Source organism: Equus asinus, chromosome 8, assembly GCF_041296235.1.
Source record: "Equus asinus isolate D_3611 breed Donkey chromosome 8, EquAss-T2T_v2, whole genome shotgun sequence".
NCBI classification, from domain to species: domain Eukaryota; kingdom Metazoa; phylum Chordata; class Mammalia; order Perissodactyla; family Equidae; genus Equus; species Equus asinus.
This window is the reverse complement of record NC_091797.1, coordinates 5,907,360-5,928,525: the sequence shown is the minus strand read 5'-3', so window position 1 is coordinate 5,928,525 and position 21,166 is coordinate 5,907,360. Positions and strand designations below refer to the sequence as shown.

Sequence of the window (21,166 nt, the reverse complement as noted above, 5' to 3'; positions counted from 1 at the left end):
CGTGGTTTTAGTATGGAGAATTGGAAGAACAGCAAGTACTGTGGGGGAGTGGCTGGAGTTACCTGGAAAAGTAAATGAAGTCACATTGGGAATGAAAATGTAGGCCACCATGAGGAATTTGGGGTTTATTTGTGGATGATGGGGTACTATGTAAGCATTTTAAGCAGGGAAGTACCACAATCAGATTTGGATTTCAGGAAGGTTGCTTTACCATGGAATTAAGTGAATTCTAAAGAGGAAATATTCTAAATAGAGATTGTAAATGAAAACCATTGTAGTCTTGAAACAACTCCAGGGGATATAAATTCCCAAGACCTCTTTTCCCATAGGACATTGATCCTGAAAATATATGTGGTATATTTTTTATGACTCCTGATACATATTGCCAAATTATTTCCCCAAAAGGTTGTACAGCAGCATTATATGTTAATCAGAGTTTAGCTTTCAAGTTAACACATCTACTGAAACATAACGTAAGATCAAAATCACCTTTGTCAATTTCTGAAAAAGGCACCATTTTGAAGACATATCTTCTGTCTTCCAAAATATACACTACTTTTTATGAATGTTGAAAGAGATTATTATTTCTTCCATAAAACATCAGATGAAGTAGTGGCTTGTGTTAGGGTCCATATTTTATTAAAATAAATACCATGTTTTCAAAAACTAGCAGCACATTCAGTGCTGAGCAAAGCTTAAAATATGAGGAACATGAGCAGAAACCGACAAGGATTGAATGATCATCAGATTCATATTTTCTTCCAAGACCCACTGGGTCTGGGACACATTTTCAGTAGAATAGCAAGCAATGTTCCCATCACCATTTGAGTTTATCCACTCTCTCTCTCAACCATGCATATGTGAAACCAGGGAAGTTAAATGCAAGTAGTAAAAATCAACTGTACAAAGTTTTCAATTCCTTTTCTTTGCAATAATGCTAATTTCAGTCCATATTTTTTCACAAAGCTTATTATTACCATCATTAAAAGGGGGAGAAAGGTTATTTGGCTTTTGAGTTGAATTTATGCACTAGTGAGTTATCTATTAATATCCATTGCCTTTGAATTTATTAAAGTCATGATATTTGCACATCAAATTTTGCACAAGCAATTTGTTTGGTGGAGATGTAACAGGATATTGAAGGAAACAAGCATCCTTCTATTCTAAAAAATGATACATGACACACTCATGCAGGATTCACTAAAAAATAGCAAATCCTCTCCAATGACTCTTATCTTTCCAAACTATACAACAGAATACTGGAATTTTGGATAGATTATTTGAAGAGAATTTACAGACTTAAAGAAAGCTGTGGCATTTCCTCTGCGAGATGGGAGGGGCCTTCTCCTCAACTCAAGTGTGGGAAAATGTTCAACCAAGAAATACTTATAGAGGCTGAAGTTGCCTGGGGTAAGCAAGGCACCTTCTTTCTCATCCAAATGCTTGCTGAACTGCAGAAATTATAAGCTCTCTACTTCACAGAGCTTATATGATGTGAAAGTTCCTGAGAGCACTTGATGCGTGTTCTAGAGAATCTGGGAACATATGTGGACCTAGAGACTGTTCTCTGCTGGAGAATTCTGAAGGCAGGAGTCTGTTCAGAGAAGCTTTCCATAGTAAAGTGAGCAGCGAGGGGTCAGCAGTTAAACAAGTGTCTCTACATCATTTGGCAGGATAAGTATGTATAGGATTTCCAAGGACCATGGAGACAGTGCGGATGATAGCTTGGCTAGTGTTCTTTTATGGAGTTTCACTCATGAAAGGGCCAGAGTGGGAATAAGACGACATGGAGGTAGGGCTTTTGCACAGGTCACTGGATGAGGGCATAGCCTGTATCAGGCAACTCTCTAGAGTCAAAGTCCCTCTAGCACTTCCAAAGAACAGCAAGCATCACAGAGGCAAGTCTCCATTTGCTAGTGGCCACACGGAGGTATCAGTGGCCATATTTCAACAGCATCCATTGCATAACTCTCAAGTGTCCTTCTAATCACTCTTCTCCTCTCCTGGTCCCTAAGCCCAGAATCAACAGTCAAGCTTGAGCTGGCAGAGAGAGAAGCTATAAATAGTATGTCAGATTGCAGTTTTATTTAGATGAACTAGACATTTTAATAACTAAATGTGTCAGTTAACTTAATAAGATTTTTCTTACAATTGAAATTGATTGGAATGCCAATGGATACACTTAGAGTTGAGCAAAGGGAATTTAATAAAGTATGATTGAAGGCAGAGTCTAGAGAAAAGTAAAGGTAGTTTCCTATTTACACTTCGTGAGTTCAACCTTCCTCACCACTTCAATAATCCAGTTGCAAGAGTATTAATCATTTTACATATTTGTTTTAATATGTTCTTCTTGCTGTTTTTAACCTCTTTATTTTGATTATATCACAAGAATATGTGTGTCCACATGTATGTGAGAGGAGGCAATTAATATGTTCAAATATTTATATTTTCGTTTGTAATCTCCTCTATGTCTTTTATATATGGAGTGAGTCATTCACATTCTAGATGGTACGACAATGTAGCACATTTTCTTTAATATTTTAATGTTGAATTCCCATCGAATATGTTCGATCACCGTTCTGAGGTAAGTATAGTGGATCCTGTGATGTGCTTCCGGATCCCCCTTCGGGATTAAAGAACTCATTCCTGCAGCTGCTGGTATCGCTTCAACAGACAGTCCTCACCTGTTATTCAACTTCAGCTGGAGAGAGTTGCATTGACAAAGAGGGTAGCCCTTCCTGGCCACAGGGTGCTCGTAAAGGTAGGTGGATGCAGTTGTAGGGCAAGAGACCTGATCCCCTCTATTCTACTGCAAACAATGTGAAAAGACATCTGTAGAGGCCGCTATTTACACTATATCAGAGCCCATCTTCTCCCTCCACCCAATTCTACTTCTTTCCCTGACTTCCACAGGCACTGATCCCAAGAGTCCTTAATTGATGCTAGTATCCACCTCTGCCTCCTGAATGCCAACTGTGACAGCAAAGATTTCTCCTCCAAGATAAGTAAACATTTATTACAACACCAGTTATTGAATAAATTTTTATCTTCTCTGTGGCTTTCTATTGGCTCCTTGATCATGCAGTAAGGAAATCTACGAGTAGAGTCAGTGTGATTATGTGGCGTATAGGTGTGTCTGTATAGTGTGCTTGTGTTTGTACATACACACACAAATGGAGAGAGTAGCAGAATTCTTGTGTTGGTTAGAGAAACTGGAAAATAAAGGATGAATCCATATTATAAATGCTTTAAATGTCATTCTAAGGAATTTTGACTTATCCCTTAGGTAATGCAGTGTTTTTAAAGTAGGAAAGTATAACATCCTAAGTGTCGTTTAATAGAAAATAGTAGCAGTGTGATGTATATGTCAACAGGGCAGTTTAGAGGTGATTATAACAGATGAGGTAAAACATGATGACTATGTGAAGAAGGATGGTGACACTGGCAAACGTGACGAGGGACTCACTTGAAACAATTTTGAAGCTAGATTTGATGGGACTTGGTGACAACATTGAAAAATTGAAAGAGAGTTTTATTAATGTTTTATTAGTGTTATAATGTTAGATATATTTTATTAATGTCTATAAAATGTTATTAATGTTATAAAGCTTTATAAATGTTTATAAATGTAAAATGCTAAAATACATTTTAATAGAATCCAAGGATATATTATTTTTAATTTAAAATATGAGAAGTATACTTATTCTGTAACAATAAAAAGGATAATTTATTCTTCAGCCACACATTTGTACCTAAGCTAGTGCCACAGATGAATGACAGATGATGCACTAAGTATATTATTGTTGTTCTTGTCCTTTCGAAACCAAGGAATATTCAAATTTAAATTTACACATCTTTAAAGAATAAAAATTGCAACTGAATAATTTATGAGCAGTAGCATTTAGACTACTTAGACAGAATATAGCGCAATTTGAAAAAGCAACTTACTGAAAAAATTGCAAGGTTATGTATGCAAAGTAAAAGTAAACTCAAGGTGATATTTCAGGGTCTATAGACACAAGAGTCCCACTCTCAGGATGACGTAGGCTGGAGTGAATCACAGTGAAAAACATGAATAATTGAGGTAAATATCAAGGTCAAAGACCTCACAACTTTTCAACTCTTTGTCATAAATCACAGACTTATTTTGCCAGAACTAAACTAACCTGTTTCTAGGAAAAATCTAAATTTATAAATATAATGATTATTCAAGAAAATTAAGTTGAATTTAAAAGTAGGAAGGCTTACCCTATTTTACTTTGGTTTGCTATGATATATATGTATATATATGTAAATCTTTAGTAATAACATCTGCATTTTGTTATTTCATCCTGTTTCCAACTTAATATGAGCTATTAGTGATCTTATTTTAGAAAATCAATCTCTAAAAAACTGAATATGCAAAAATTGAAAAAATCATAGGAAATACTAAATACGAATTAGAGGTACTTTGCTAAAAGAAGATCCTATTGAACCTGTGTCCTAGTGTCAAGTGAGAGTGGATATATTTCTTTTGTCATATTATTGTTGTGAGATGTCAATGTAATGATAAATATGCAAATAAAAGTATGAATTTCCAATGAATTATGCATAAGAATTTTTTTCCATAAAACTCTACAAAGGAACTGAAAAAGATATGATTATTCAGTGCATGCCAAACTTATAACATTTATAATCATGTAGAAGTTTCCAGTTCTAGCGATGCATAAAGCTGTGCTTTAAAATGTGTTTGCAGACTGCTACAAACTTTTAAAAAATAAGCTGAAGAACTATTTTCAAAGCTTTGCATGATAAGTGTTTACAAGAAATATAATCCAGGCTAATTTTCAGCCCTAGTGAAATTTTATGTTCTACTTTTCAGAATTTTACATATAATAATCACACTGTTACAATGCAAGTTTTTATTCCCTCCTTTCATATGAGTCTTGGCTTCTAAAATATTTAGATTCTTAGACATCTATTAAATAAATGCAATAGACACCAAGGAAGATGACAAATATTGGCAGAACACGTAGCACGTCAAATGATCCCCTATAAGCAGCACCATGGGAGAGACGGATATAAGTGTTTGACCTCATTTTGCAGTAATGACAAGAAGTCAATTACAGTATATTTCCTCCCTCCCCGCTTCCCTCCCTCCCTGTTTATCTTTCTCCTTCCTTCTCTCCTTCCTTCCCTTCATTCTCCCTCTCTCCTTCAATTCTTCTTTCCTTTTTCCCTTATCTGTTCTGCAATGGATATACATTGTTTGCATACTTTTGAGTTTTGGGTAACCCTGTAACTGTATGAAAATAAGCAAAATATGCTGGAACTGGAAGGTCTAGTTGGGGCACAGCACTCAAAAGTAAGCTCCCTTCTTTTTTCTTTCTTTTTCCTCTTTCTTTTTCTTTTCTCTTAAGTCTTGAGCCATAGTTTAAACAGAATTGTAGCAGCAGTGGTTGAGAGGATGCTAGAGAAAGGAGGATGTGGGGCGTTTGAGGGACATTTTTTTTTCTAGTACCATTCTGATTTTAAAAATAAAGTTCTATTAAAAGAAAAATTCTTTTAAAGTAAAACCTGCAGAAGTCACAGTGGGATGATTACTATTAGAGAAGTATTAGGATTTGGAAAACTGTGGAATTTTAAGTACAAAGATGAGAGATAAAATTAGGAAAGAATAATAAGGGTCATAAGGACTTGCTTTTATGCATCTGAGTTCAGAAAACTAAATTGTACTTTAAAAAAGCTAAAGTACACTAAGTAAATGCAAGGAGATCAAGGAGGCTCTTTGCTCCCCATGTAATGATGGCTCATAAGACATGAGGAAATAGTCAAGACATAAGGTAACCACTGGTCCCAGGTCCCAGCTTGCCCGCTGTAATCCTCGTTTACACTGGTTGTCCTACAGATTTGTCTTTGTTTTAATTGCTTTAGTGTTCACTACTTTAAGAACGTCCTGATTTGGATGCTATGGTCACCTGATGAACATGAAACCCCACCAAAGGATGAAGAAGGAAGACAATCTCTAAGATCAATAGGACTGAAGATTTTGTTCTATAGCTAAAAATGATTGTTTAAAAAGCATGTACATAAAATCTATGCACTTTATGGAGTTTAGCTACATTGCTATTTGATTCTGTACAATTTATTTTGTCTTTTGAAGTTGTGATATAAATTTAATCTCTTTGATTACTGTTAAAACAGACCTCTTCAGGTATTTTTTAAAAAGAGAAATATTTTCACAGCAGCAGGGGCTAGAATGGCGGTTGCCAGGGGCTGGGGAGAGGGGAACACACGGAGGCATTGCTCACAGGGCACAACGTTTCAGTCTCGCAAGAGGAAGAAGTCTTAGAGATCTACTGCGCACCGTAGTGCCCACAGTTAACGATCCTGTATTATATACTAAAAAATTTGCTGAGAAGGTAGATTTTATGTTAAATGTTCTGATCACAGAAAAATAATTTAAATAAAGAGGGCAGAAGGAAACTTTTGGAGGTGATTGACATGTTGATGACATTAACTGTAATAATAGTTTCACCTCTGTACTGTAGACATCTCCATATGCATAGGTGCATCAAGCAGTATACGTTAGATCTGCACAGCTTTCTGTGTGTTAATCATACCTCAATAAAGTGTCTTTAAAAAAAGAGAGAAGTATTGGTACTTTGACAAACTAAAGCATCCCTTCCTGGCCTCAGTCCCTAGGCAGAGATTGCCCTTGGGTGAATAGCAGTACAGACAGCATAGCTCAGGCAACCATCACCCTAAATATCACCAAGAGTTCACACTCTGAGGTCTGCCTGTCTGACTTGGAATCCCAGTTCCAATACTCACTGGTTGTTGGACCTTCTGCAAATTGGTAAACTTGTACAGAAAGATGTTAACTACCAACTAAGTAAATCATTGGGTTCTTGTGAAATATTTGAGAATGCACTTTGTAAAGCCTTTAGACATTCATTATTTATCAATATTTTGTCGTCCTATATAAGATTGGAAATACAAAGGAGAAAATGTGCATTCTCTACTCCCAAAGAGTTTATAATCTCAGGGAGAGACAGAGTTGCATAAGAAAAATTATAAAAACATATCAAATTTGTTATAATGACTAAAAGTTTGCTATAATGACAGGGAATCTCCCTGGTAAAGTCTGAGAATATTTCAGAATGGGGGAGAATTAGCAGTGAGATCTGAAGGCTTAGAAGGAATTGAGAGAGAGCAGACAATAACTTGTACAAATCTAGGTTTTACAAGGAAGCTACATATTCAGTAATACTGAAATACAATCTGCAAGGGTGAACAGGTTGGCCAGGTTCTTCCAAATAAGTGCACGTTCTGTTCCTTAGATGATTGAGCACCACTGAGGAATTTTCAATAAGGAAGTTATATGTGTGTTTTTTAAAATATCACCCTCATGGCAACATTAAGTATAGATTGCAGAATTAGAAGAAAAGAGACAACTCATGATATTTACCATTTTGGGGGGGAGATTATGACAAATAATCTTAAAGTAATATTAATTGTATTTCCTGAAAATCTCAGAAGGCATGTAGCTAGCAAGAAATAGAGTTAGAACATAATTCTGTACTTTTAAACTGCAGACCTCATGTCCTTTTTTTATCATTGCATATAGTCAGCCTCAGTTCAGGGATTCTAAGAAATTCTACTTTGTTGGATTCTGACTTGACATATACCTCAGATCCAGTGTAATCATTTAATCTTTCTCCATGCGACATCATGTGATAAGAGACTTCAGTAGGAAAATAAGAAGGCAACAGAAGTCAGTGAGGGAGAAAGGAAAGGAAATTGGGTGACGGCCACATTCAATTTGTACCTGCTGAAAAATAAAGCAGTCATGAATTGTTATTCTTCATGTTTAGCCTTTCTACCTTAACGATGTTGTGTTTAAATGTGACTGTTTATTTCTACAATGTCCATTTCATAAGGACAGATCTGCACAGGTGATAAGGCTGTCTCAGGAAACTGATTTTCTATTGATTTTTATGGAAAACTGTCTTTTCTCGGTGGTCAACTATGGAGCTATATAAACATAATTATATGATTAAAACGTAGCACTTTGGCTAGTCTATGTTCTGTGAATATTCAAACACAGACACACACACGTCTCTGTATTTATACAAAATGTTGAGTACTGGCAAATTAACTACAATTTTGGCATGTTTTCTTAAATTTGGTCTAAAATATTTATTCAAAACATGCATAAAATTTTAGAGTTCCATTGGGATTAAATTCATCAGGGGTCTGTTTTACAATGTATGACGATTATACTGGAAGGAAAGGATATATCCTATTTTTACTGGAAAATGGGGGTCGACCCAGTGGCACAGGGGTTAAGTTCACATGTTCTGCTTCGGCAGCCTGGGGTTTGCCGGTTCGGATCCCGGGTGTGGACATGGCACCGCTTGGCAAGCCATGCTGTGGTAGGTGTCCCACATATAAAGTAGAGGAAGATGGGCACGAATGTTAGCTCAGGGCTAATCTTCCTCAAAAAAAAAAGAAAAAGAAAATTTAAAAAGATGACATAATAGGTCTCTTTCCAACTCAGTGATCCTATAAGACAGAGGTTCCTTCTGTCTGCACTAGCGAATATTGAGATGAAAGTTAAAGATTCTGTTGTATTATTCTGACCTTGGCTCCCTGGCCAACATGCCTGATCTCATTAAACACTTTTCAGCAAATGCTCAGATATGGATTCCGATACACCATGCTACTGGTAAAAGGGTAAAAAACACTTTTATTATTTACTGTTATTTTACCCTCATTACTTTATTATTTATTATATGACTTTTATTATTTACTTTTAGTGTTTAACTATTATTTACCTGAATATCTTTATTTATTATTACTATATTTGGCTCAGAATGCAAACTGATAATAAATACAATTCATTGCCTTCTAAATATTACATACATGCTATATGACTATTAGATCTCAGTTAAAGTTGGCAATTTTTATTTGACTGGTATAATTTAGTTTGAAAGTAATCTAGTTGCAATTTATGCATTTTGTGTATTTTAACAGTAGTCAATTTTCTTAGCTGTTGCCATTGTTACAAATCACTTCCTCTGTTTTTGATACATTGAGTAATTAAATGAATAAAAATTAATGGAAAGCATGTGAAGAAATAAGAACACAGAAGTTATCCTAAATTTCCAATTATTCAGAAAATATACGAAAGTAGAGTGTAAACTATCTTACCGATAAATGTAAAGTGGTACATGAATCTTGCACATCCTCAAAATGGAAGAGTAATTTTCAGATTAAGAAATAATTTAAATGTCATTTTCAAGTCTTTGTAAATAAAATTTGCAATTTGTTTTAATATGTATTGCTTACAATAAAAAATGATTTGAGAATTTAAAATGCCTCCCAAAATAAAGAAAAAAGAAAATGAAGAACCTCAGAACACTTAGAATATAGAATTCTTATTTCTTCTATTTTCTTTCCCCTTATAAAATTAAGATCTAATGAATAGTGTCTGTCTTTGCTTTTAAAATGGACAAACTGAACTTGGTAAGCCAGGCACGGCTTATATCAGGATCACAAAGGCAGGAAAAAAATTAGACAGCTAAAAAGTTCAAACAGCAGCCAGAATACACATACATCAATATCAGTGAATTCAGTTTGGATAAAAATGTATCTTTAACCTCTTAGTTTTAAAATTATTATGATTAACAATTGCTAATAATTAAACCGATACGTGAAAAAAATTGATGTTCCAGGTATATCTGTCATTATGAATAGCTACCTCATCATGTACTTCAGACATTTTTAAACAATCTTTCACAAGCTAATGTGAAATTCATGTTAAGTATAGTTTCACACCAAGGTGACTTTTACAGTAAGTTTTTCCTGCAGGCATGCTTTACAATGTGCCCGTGATCGTCAGGGCTGGAGTGACCAAAGGGGTCTCATCTTGCATTCTGTTTGCACAAGCAATTTCTCAATAGATCTGACATTGATCATCTCTCAATCTGATTTGCTAATCTTATGAGACTCATTGTAAACAAAGTAAGTAAATGTTTGCAAGCCCACAGAGAAAACACTACAGCTATGCATTTTATTTCTGTTTTACATAAGCATTCTTTTCCATTGAGTTTAAAAACAGAAGTAAAGAACAAAAATATGTGTTTCTCCTTTGGAGTTCTTACCAGATGATTAGGTCTTAGGCATTTAGAATTTAAAAACAACTAATCTAAATGGTGGTAGAGACTGGCTTGTGAAGTAATCAACTTACTCAGTGGAACCAATAAGAAGCACATATCAATGAAGACATGAAGTCCTCATGTCACGTCATCTATCTTAGTCACGACCTGTCAGAAAGCCCAATGCCTAATAAATCACATCCCCAGCCACAGTTTATAAGGCAAAAGAACACATTTTCAGAATCTACAAATCAAGGCAATATATGACATTTCAAAGATACTCCACTACCTCAATTAATGCACAAGCTAATAAATAATACACGACTTACATTTTACAAAGAGCCGCTTAAAGACTTGTCCATCTCATGAGCTTCTTAGACCAATACAGTAATGCAATATTTGTGTGCGTCAGAGGGGGAAGACTGTATAAGTCACTATCTGGGGGAAGGACTCTAGCATTTCAAATAGTATATCTAGATAATACCCATTTGTATGACAAAGGCACAAGTTCATCTTTATTTATACATAAAAAATGGTTGCCTTTCTAAGTACTCAGGCAAAGAAGAAAGATCTACCTTTTGTATGTAGATAAGTGATTTGCATTCAAATTTCTAAGCTCTTTTATTGTTTAAATGAGAAGATATCACCTCTGATCATAAAAAGAGAATACATAGATTTAAGGAAGTATTGTCACAATGCAGTAAATAGCTCCAACATCTTCTAAAGGAAAGGATTTGTAGCTAACTGAAAATACTTGTGGGTCTTATGCAATTAATACTCACTTTAGAAAAGAATAAAATCAAATATAAATTAAAATCCTGTTTTATCAGTAATATATGACTTTTTCTCCAATTATAAGCTGACAGGAGATAAAAATCAATGAAAACTATCCACAATTATTTTTAATATTCCAAAAAAGAATTAAGAAAGCACCTATTATTTGTAGTCCATCTAACCCAGATTAAGTCACAAGATGCTTGTCCCACATGCCGCTGAGGGTGTTCCCACAGCTGTGGTGGGCACCCCACTTTGTGAATTTCACTGCACCTATTGGTTCCTATCACCTGGAGCGCTAAGGCATTTGCCAAGCCCAGGCATCTATGGATGTTATCCTCTGACTCCCGCCTTCACATTTCCTTAGTGAAATTCGATGACCTTTGCACCAGCACAGTTTTTGCCGGTGGATTCCAGAATTTGTTTTTTTCTAAAATACCCAGCCAAAAGCGTTAAACATGGATTGTTTCATCATAAGGAGCACTAAGGAATAAGTCTTCTTGATGGTGTTCAAGCCAGATTACTTCTTATAAGTAATTTCCTAAACGGAGACATCAACTTGATACGTAGTTCTTCTGTAGATAAAATAAAACCATTCACAGCTCTCACCTTTGGTTAATCATGGGTCTTATATGCTATTCATAGATTAAATTTACTCCCTATAAACGTTTCTTCTAATTGTTCTCTACATTTTAGTTAATATTAACAATGGCACTTGATTTATGCCAGGTAAAAATAATATGAATTTATTATATTCTACTTGCATACTTATTCACTTGACATCATTTGACGTATTTTTGATGTTACTTTTATCATTTTGAATGTGGATTGGTACAGTTTTCTTGATGCTTATTCGTACTTATTATGAAGTTGAACCTTCACAGTTTTATTCCTCTAGTAATTTACGCATTTTCAAAATTTTCCAGAGTTGTATGTTGGTATTTTAAAAGTCATTTTCTTTTTTATTAAAACTTTTTTTTAAGATTGGCACCAGAGCTAACAACTGTTGCCAATCTTCTTTTTTTTTCTCCTGCTTTTTTCTCCCCAAATCCCCCTAGTACACAGTTGTATATTTTGGTTGTCGGTCCTTCTAGCTGTGGCATGTGGGACGCCACCTCAACGTGGCCTAAGGAGCGGTGCCATGTCTGAACCCAGGCCATCAAAGCGGAGTGCGTGAACTTAACCACTTGGCCACGGGGCCGGCCCCCCAAAATATTTTATTTTTAACTGAAAATAATTCTGAATTTACTTTACTGAATAAGCATTTCTTGATTCTACTTTACATTATGCATCATGCTAGGCACTGGCGATAGCAAGAAAAAATTAGATGTAGACCCTACTTTGGAGGAATTCTCAGTGAGGTGGGGAAACAAATGAGCAAACAGATATGAGCAGCAGGGAGACACCCAATTTCACAGCCATTGAGCATCTGACACGAGTGTGCAGAGTAGCTGCTAAACAGCCTGGTCTGGGCTGTCCATTCACCCCAAGGCACTGAGATTTTTTAATTAATTAAGTTATAGTCAATGAAGGATCAGAAAGGCAAACATTGGCATCCTTCAGTAAAATGACAAAAACCGTAAGAAAAGCTGGAATGGCTGGAGAAGTGAGGGCCGGGGCAAATAAACAGTGAGTGATGGCAAAGGGACAGTAATCAAAGACCCGAGAATGAACTTCATGTACTAATCAAGCTGAGTGTGGATTTTACTTTTGAGGCAACGTATAAACACCAAGAGAATTTAAGAAAGGGAGTTATAATCACATTTGCATTCTTGGAAAGATCATACAGCATTATGGCTGCCAACAAGACCAGACCCTCTGAGACCAATTAGCAAAACACTAGCAATCACTGCAATGAGAGACAATAAGGACTTGGACTAAGGCTGTGCCAGTGATATGGATAAAGGAGGGAAGACAGTTTTGTGACAGATATTAGGAAACAGAATCTGCAAAAGCTTATGACAACTGGAAAACAACAAGGTCCAGGTTAAAACAGAAATATCCTAAAGTTGAATGAGGAGACCGTGGCTATATATATGCTAAGTATTTCATGTCACATTTTAATTACTTTAACTTTTAAAACATCCATTTAATTTTTTATGGTAGTATTGATTGAAATGTTCTTTCTTATCCTACTTCTTTCACATTTTTAATTAAACCTCCGGTACATAATGTTGAGCTGTAATATTTACCATATTTCATCAAATCTAGGGCACACTCTTCCACTTTTGTCATGCTGACATTGGAATGCATCTTACTGTTGACACATCACCATCATTGCTCAGCACAAGGCCATGTCATGTTTTATCTTGTCCCTTCTTTCCTGATCCGCCCTCATTGCTTTCTTCTCATAAGAAACTTTTTGTAATGTGTTTGATACATGTTCTTAAGCATAGATGTATCCTTGTAAAATATGGTGTCATTTTTCTGTGTTTCAATTCCATTAAGGGTTTTCTAAGTCCCACTTCTGTCCTAGTTTTCTCATCTAACCTTGTTTAGGGACCAATCCATATCACATATCTGGTTTCTTGCTTCTTATTGCTGTACAGCATTTCACAGTGTGATTTACTGTGTTTTATTTACCCATTATTCTAGAGATGGGTACACAGGTTGCTTCCAATTCCCTGTTGCTGTATACACCATTGTTGCATGGATCTTTGCAAGAATTACCCTATGGTATGTATCCAGGAGAGGAAATCCCTGCCTATACTTTTTAATTAATTTTTTCCCCAAATAGTACTGAATAATTTTTTTGATTATGGATTTACAAATATTTTAAATCATCCTTCTATTGTTCAACAAATGGCACTGTGGCCAACAGGCTATGTGCAAAAAATTAAGATAGAGCTATTTTACTCCTTGTACCAAAATAAATTACACATGGATAAAAAGTCAAACAGCAAAAAGAAATGAAGTCATATTACTACTGGGAGAAAACACAGGAGAAGCCAAAGAAGATCTGTCTACTTTCCTAGCTTCATTCTTTCCTCCCTCATTCTCGCCCATCTCTCTACAATTCATTCCCCTCACAACTGCAGGAATGATTATTTTTAAAAGACGGACCAATAATACACCTCCTCTGCAAAAAAAAAAAAAATCTCCAAAGTTTTCCTTTGTTAATCTGATCCAATGCACATGTCCTGCCACAGTTAGAACAAGCTCTGACTCCTGCCTTCCCTTCAAAGGTGTCCGGTACTGCTTTCTCTTCTGCAGGCTGGGCTGCAGCTACCAGATGGCCTTCCTCTCTGATTATGACAATCTCTCTCCTGCTTCAGGGTATTTGACTGCTTGAGCCATTTGCCTCGGGTGCTCTGCTTGGCTATGCCGTTGACAGAGATGCCTCACTGCTATTAAGATCTCAGTTTAAATGTCAGCTTCCATGGAGGCCCTTCCTGACTATCCAATCTAAAGTTCCCACCAAGTCCCTCCCTGGATTTGAATTCTCTGCATAGGGTTTATTTTTAATTATTTTCTTTCTTATTTGTATATTGATTTTTTTCTGCTCCTCTTCAGAAATAAAATTTTAACAAGATCAAGAACCTTCCTTGTCACATGTATTGCTGTTTTCTCAGAACCTAGAACAGTGCAAGAGACATAGATGCTCACAATTATTTGTTGAACAGGTAAATAAGTGACTCAAGGGACACATACATTGCTGGAGAAATGTTTTTAACAGAAAGCTCTGTAATTTCATCACAATTTAGGAATATTTTATAATGCATTTACTTTCATTCCTATAATACTTAAATATATTTCTCTGGCTCCATGTAAATCCACAAAGGCAATATTGAACAACTAAGCATCAAGCTAAGGCCAAATTCAGATTTAACAAGTTAATCTCGACATGTCGCGGCCTATAGGCTAATGGCTGACATGTGTTTGAGAAATTATCATCTCCACAGGTTAGCAGATGAGAAGGGGCCGTTTTCTCCCCCACTGCATCCTCACTGGCTCTCTGTTGGTTTCTTTGTGTTCTAGAGGGAGTATTTCTCTATCTTGTCTCTTTTACTTTTTCTCCAAAAGTAAAAGGATCGTTTTTCCTCATTATATTTTATTTATATTTACTGGAGCTATTTAATTTCACATTAAATTTCAACCAGTTTCAAAATAAGGTGTGATTTTAAAAATTTCATTAAATTGAGCTTATTGTCATTGTATTTATGCTGATTTGACATGATTGGCTTTATTATTTTCTGTAATAATCAAGGAAACAGATTAGCTTATCAAATATATAAGGCAATCTCTATATACATACATATGCATGTGTTTGTGTGTATGTATGTTAATTTTATGTATTAACTGGCTAGAACATGGTACCCAGTTTTGGGGCAAACAGAGTCTCAATGTTGCAGCAAAAATATTTTTTAGATGTGGTTACATTCAAACCAGTAGATGTTGAGTAAAGCAGTTTACCCTCCATCATGCGAGTGGGCTTCATCTAATCAATTGAAAACCTGAAGAGAAAAGACTGAGATGCCCCAAGGAAGAAGGAATCCTGCCTCCACAGTGCCTACGACTCAGACATAAATTCCTTTATGCATCTCCAGCCTGCCAGACTGCCTTAGAGATTTAAATATATTTATATCAATATATATACATATATAGATATGTACATATGTATATATATAGATACATATAAAATACATTATTTAGCTTATTGGAGGAAATTATTTTACAAATTTATCTATGTTAGTTGATGACCTCCAAATTTATATGCTAAAATCTAATGAAATATTTAATAAGCCATTTTGATAATTGTATATTAAAATTTAAACACATTAGATTAATATTAAATTTTTATTAAGAATATATTTCATTCAAGAATTTCAATAAACAAAATGCATCGGTTCCATGTGTATTTATTTTCTCCAAATAAAAATAGATTCTCTATTCATATTTTAAAATATAAAGATGATCCATTTATTATGTATATTTATATTTAATTTACGATGCTATAGATGCCAAATTATTACTTTAAAAGTAGTAGAAGAAAGCTCTCTGAGTTCCGATAAAAGGGTTGATCTAAAACTGTGAGAAGCTGATATTATCATGAGTAAATGATGTTATTGATATTTGGGAAGTCTAATCAGGTTACCCCAAGGTTTGAGGGGAGCGAAATGAATAGCCTTGCGAGTATTAAGTATAAATTTATCATGTAATACATTGGCATGGAGCTACGAAGTCCCTTTAAAGATGTCTTCCAAGGCTGTCAGATCTGGCTGTAATCTCATAAGGGCAATATTAGCATGTCTGGAGAATGACTGAGTGAATGGGAAGTGGGGGTCCTTGAAAAGGAAGCTGAAAAGAAGCCAGGGTTGCAATCAGATTCTAAGGAGGACTAACTCTGACATAAAAACTCCACTGGTACAATCCCGGTGTTAAATATACCGCGATTGTGCACGTGGAAGCGTTGGGCATTCTTTGTGTAATAAAGCATGCAAATCACATAATAACTCGTAATCCCTCACATGTGTTGAGTTCTTAATTCCCAGATACTGTGCTAAGCATATTACATACAATATTTTATTTAATCCTCGTCTCAGCCAGATGAAATACGTACTTTTATCTCAAATTCATGAATGAGCAAAATTAATTTGCTCAAGATTGCAAAGCTAATGAATGACAAAGTAAGAGTTTTCATCCAGTCGTGTCTGACTTCAGAGCCCGTACTCAACTACCATGCTATTTCCCTTATTCAGACTCTAAATGCAACAAGCACAGTTATGTTTCAGGTTTACGTTTTCTTTTTCAAAGGAAGAACATGTACTTGATGTAGAATGTCTCTCTCCAGATTCTGACGCCGTTCTAGTTCTTGTCGTAAAAGAATAAATTGGCATAGATTTATAATTTAACTTTCAATTATATTTGATTTCTGAGTAGCTTTCCGAAACACATAGTAAAACAAAAAGATACACACTTTCTATTTCTTTAGGAATGTTAACACCATAAATTTAGTAACTACTGTTTTGATCACCTACACTAGAAAATACACAATGACCTGGGACATAGGATGCATCATAGTATGCTCTCAAGTTAGTTTCCTGAGGACATCAGGAGGCTGTGAAACCGTCCAAGATAATGACACACTCTACTCTTTAAGCAAAAAATGTGTAGCCTGAGGCGTAATTTAATAATTTGTGTTTCTTCCAGTTTATTCAAAGATGAAGATCATTTCTTCAGTATTTGCAAGAAAGACTCATGAATGTTACCTTTATTATCATTTAAAATAGAATTTCCCCTGGGAACACACAGTTTTTGGGAAGTGTATACTTTAATATTTTTCACTTTTTGGATTTCATTATACAGAAATAGAAGTGAAATACAGCATTTACTTGTACCATTTGGAATAGAAATTGGCAAAAAGATGTAAATTTGACTAGACTGTCTCTTCCAAGGATGTGTAGACACTGCTGAAGTTTCTGTAAGCCTCAACAAGCATACATGATTTTTATTAAGGTTATTAAGTGACTAGCCTCCTGAAAACCTGAGGCATGCCCAGGGAGCAATGAACACATTGGGGGCTGCCTTTCAGGGCAAGCACTTGGCAGAAGTCAAAGAACCTGGGTCGTCATATAAGATGGACATCTATGCCTGGAATTGCAAAGGGTAGCTTAAAGTGCTCAAGGCTTGTTAGCGACGCTCCGCCGGAAATGTTGTACTACCTTTGTGCGTTTCTTTCTTCTTTTTCTTTTTTCCCTAAGTAACTTACTATTGTTTTTAGGTACCTATAGAGGCAGAGAGTGGACCCACTTACTCAATGTAGTTTTTTTTTTTTTAACATACTAACTCAACTAACAATATTTGTTGAGTGTCTCCGAATGACAGGCGTGGTGTTAAGTTTTGAGGATTCAGTAGCAGAGAGGGGAGCTGTGGTTCTTCCCTGTCCGCACAAGACTTATTCTCTAGTTAGCCATAATGCAGAAAATCTTAAAAATTTGCTCTTTCATTGTTTTTGTTTGTTTGTTTTTTTGGCTGCTGCAACCTCAAAGTTTTTTCACATTTAAATGTTTGAGTTCTTGAACAATGAGCAAAATTTATTATTAATAGTTATAACATTATTTTAGTCAAGATTAAATCAAAATCATGCCTTTCATTTCTAAATAAAGTGGTGTAAACATCTTTTTAGTTTATAAGAGCCATTTTTAAGCCAATTAAAATTGTAATTGTAACTTAACATCCCAGAAAGGTAAAGACTAAAATAATTTCTTAAAAATATGAAATATTAATAATTGCAATTTTTGTTGAGAATATAAACCCACTTTATCTACACATAATATTGTTTGCTGAATCCTGTTAATGATATAAGCTGATGTCACTATTACTTGAATATTAAGTTTTAGTAAAAACATCCAGTAGAGATGGTAATAGCAATAAAGCATAGCAATGCATTACAAAATTTATATGCACATATCAATACTAATTATCATATGTATTTTATGAGATTCTGTATTTAGCAAAAAGCAGAATGATAGAAAGACATATACTCATACTAGTCCCCATGCCAATATTTCATAACACTAACTAATTTTCAAAATAGTTAACTTTTAGTTTAAGAACTAATCTTCATTTTAATATGATCTACTAAGTAATTACAAGTGGTTCAAAACACGATTTCTGAAATATTTCAAAAATAATTCACCAAAGATTTTTAAGTTAATGAAAATTGTAAGAGGTACCACTGATGAATCCTATCTAGCCATAAATTACCTTAATAATAAAATAAGATTGGTAGGGTGTTAATAAAGTAAAGGTGTTTGACATTTGAAACAGCTTTACATTTTCTTTTAAAATAAATCATTATATCTGATAAGTTATAGAAAAAATTAAATTAACAACAACATCAAAAGAAAATGCCCTTAGGGTGTCACTGAGGAGGAAAAAACTAGTGAGCATTAAGATGAGACTAAAAGGCGCTTCCAAAAAATGGGTTCAAGTATTTCCAGACTAATGGTTAACATCTTTTGTAAACAAAGTGTGACAATTATACAGTTTCTTTCACAATTGACATTTCACTGCACTATGTATGCTGGTGGACAATGGGGGAAAACTTTAAAAATCTTAAGCAATCATAGGTACTTCATAATTAAATAATGGGCCTCTGGTGAGTCTGCAGATCCTGTTCCTCAAAGGAGATGAAAATTACATTCTTTGTTTGCAGATCCAAAGCATACAGAGCAATTATTTTTTCTTGATACAAACAGAATAAATATCCTCAAGCACATGAAAAGAAGATTTTGCAAGGTTTTGCAGAGAACAGGTAAAAATACTTGGTTAAAGAAATACTTTTGATGACTAAGACAGATCTGGGTGCTTGTATTCAGCGAGGCAGTTTTGTTATCTCCTAACGGAAAAGTAATTCTGAGGTGGAATCAAGTACAACTTACCCTTGATTTTCAACCAGTAGCCAAGGAAGCTCGCAGCACTGGGAGGCTCCTGAGTACTGTTAACGTCTGCACAGGCCTAGCGTGCATTGCTTTGCTTCTCAGAACCCTAATCAAATAAGGCTTCTTTGATTTGTGGCTTCTGAACCTAAGCACTGAAAGCCCTAACCTGTTGCTGTACGAAGGTGAACTCATCAAAGCCGTGTGCAGGCTGACGTAAGGCTCGGCCTTTATTTAGCTAATCTGGAGACGAAGACAGCCGGCTGCCAGCTGGAGCTTTGTATAAATCCATGAGCAAAATACTTCTCTCTAATCTAATTGTTTCCAATTTCATTTGTAACTCGCCATTTTCATTGCTAACTTCATATGCCTCAGACTGAATGTTTTCTTGTGTTTTCAGAGATTATTACAAATTGAATTTTTTTTTTAATTCAGATAAAGACAGTGGGAGAAAGAAAAAGGCCTTGCGTTGCCAGGGAAACCCGACGCTGAAGGTTTAGTGACAGCCTCAGATGTGTACAGCAGAGGCTGTCAGGATAAGAGAACAGATAGAGAGCCTGCTGATGCAGAGAATGAATTCAGAATGGAACTTATTGATTTCTGCGATGATCTTTATAAAAGAAGTAATGCAGACTCTGCCTTTTCTAAAGAAGAATTACGGAACTATAATAAAGAAGGCCTCAAGGATTTTATACCACTGAAAGGCAGAACGAATGAAATCTCACCTCATCTGTGAGTTGATAGAGAGAACAGGAATTACTGCACACTTCAGGGTTTTGTCAAATTAAGGTTCTATTAGTATATCCTGAACCTGCAATTCTGTTTGAATACTTGTCTTACTTTTATCTTTATATTTTAAAATTACTGAATTAAGCATAAATCATTTGTATTACACTTGTTCCTGCAGTAAGTATGTGAAAAACATGTTTCATTAATCTTCTAATGAAAGAGAGTAATATTATCTTAAAATAGTAAGACTACATGATAGACAAAAATTCATTTCTATTTGGAGCAATAGATGAAATTACAGATATATGTGTATGTATGTTTTTATATAATTTGTACTCATTGTTATATATAGTTTGTATATTTTTATACTTTTAGTGAATTAAGATGCTATTAAAATTTTGTCATCCAAAGAGAGGAAATGCTGGATGTTGACTCAAGGAAAATTAATTACTCATGAGTACATGGAGGCCTCCCTGGACACTGAGCCGTTACAAATACAACAAATATTATGATGCATATATCCATTAATACTAGGAAGAATTTCACCTATTGTATCTTGCTTTTCATAAGAGTAGTAGAAAATTAGTTCAAATTTCTTTGATAAAGACGTTTGCCTTTAACTCTTCTATTTTCATTCTCCCCTTTCCTCCTCCCTCCCTCCCTCTCTCGCTTCCTTCCTTCCTTGCCTCCTTCCTTCCTTTCTTTCTTTTAAAGGATTGCGAAAGTTTTCTTTAATAAGGTGACATTTGATCAAAAATAAAAGAAAATATGGGAGGAATTCAGCTACGAAGACTTCTGTGGAAGAGATGCCTAGGTAGGAGAACAGCAAGTACAAATAGCCTAGAGTAGGCCGGAGAAGAACGGGTAGAAACAAGAGTCAGGTGAGGGGCAGGAGGAGAGGCTAACGAGGTACGTGATGAGTTAGACCACACGTACCTCTATTGGTCATTTTGTGGATGTTAGTTTTACTCCAAATATCATGGGAAGCTCCTGGAAATTTTAAAGAAATGATGTGATTTGACTTATGTGTTAAGAAATCACTCTAACTGTTATATGGTGACTGGTGGTAGGGTAGGGTTGGAAGTGGGAAGAAGAGAAGCCAGACCGGAGGCTCTTGTGTGAGTTTAGGCACAGGCTAAA

At 35.2% G+C, this 21,166-nt stretch overlaps 1 protein-coding gene across 1 annotated transcript in view; it reads right to left on the bottom strand.

Annotated features, from left to right (window-relative positions):
• The window catches only part of LOC106833131 (protein eyes shut homolog), a 319,291-nt gene extending 299,709 nt beyond the window's left edge, over nucleotides 1–19,582 (bottom strand). The window contains exon 1 of the mRNA XM_070514628.1: nucleotides 19,301–19,582. The gene's annotated coding sequence lies outside the window, so the exon portion shown is untranslated. The remainder of the gene's footprint in view (nucleotides 1–19,300) is intronic.
• Nucleotides 19,583–21,166: the final 1,584 nt, after the last annotated feature.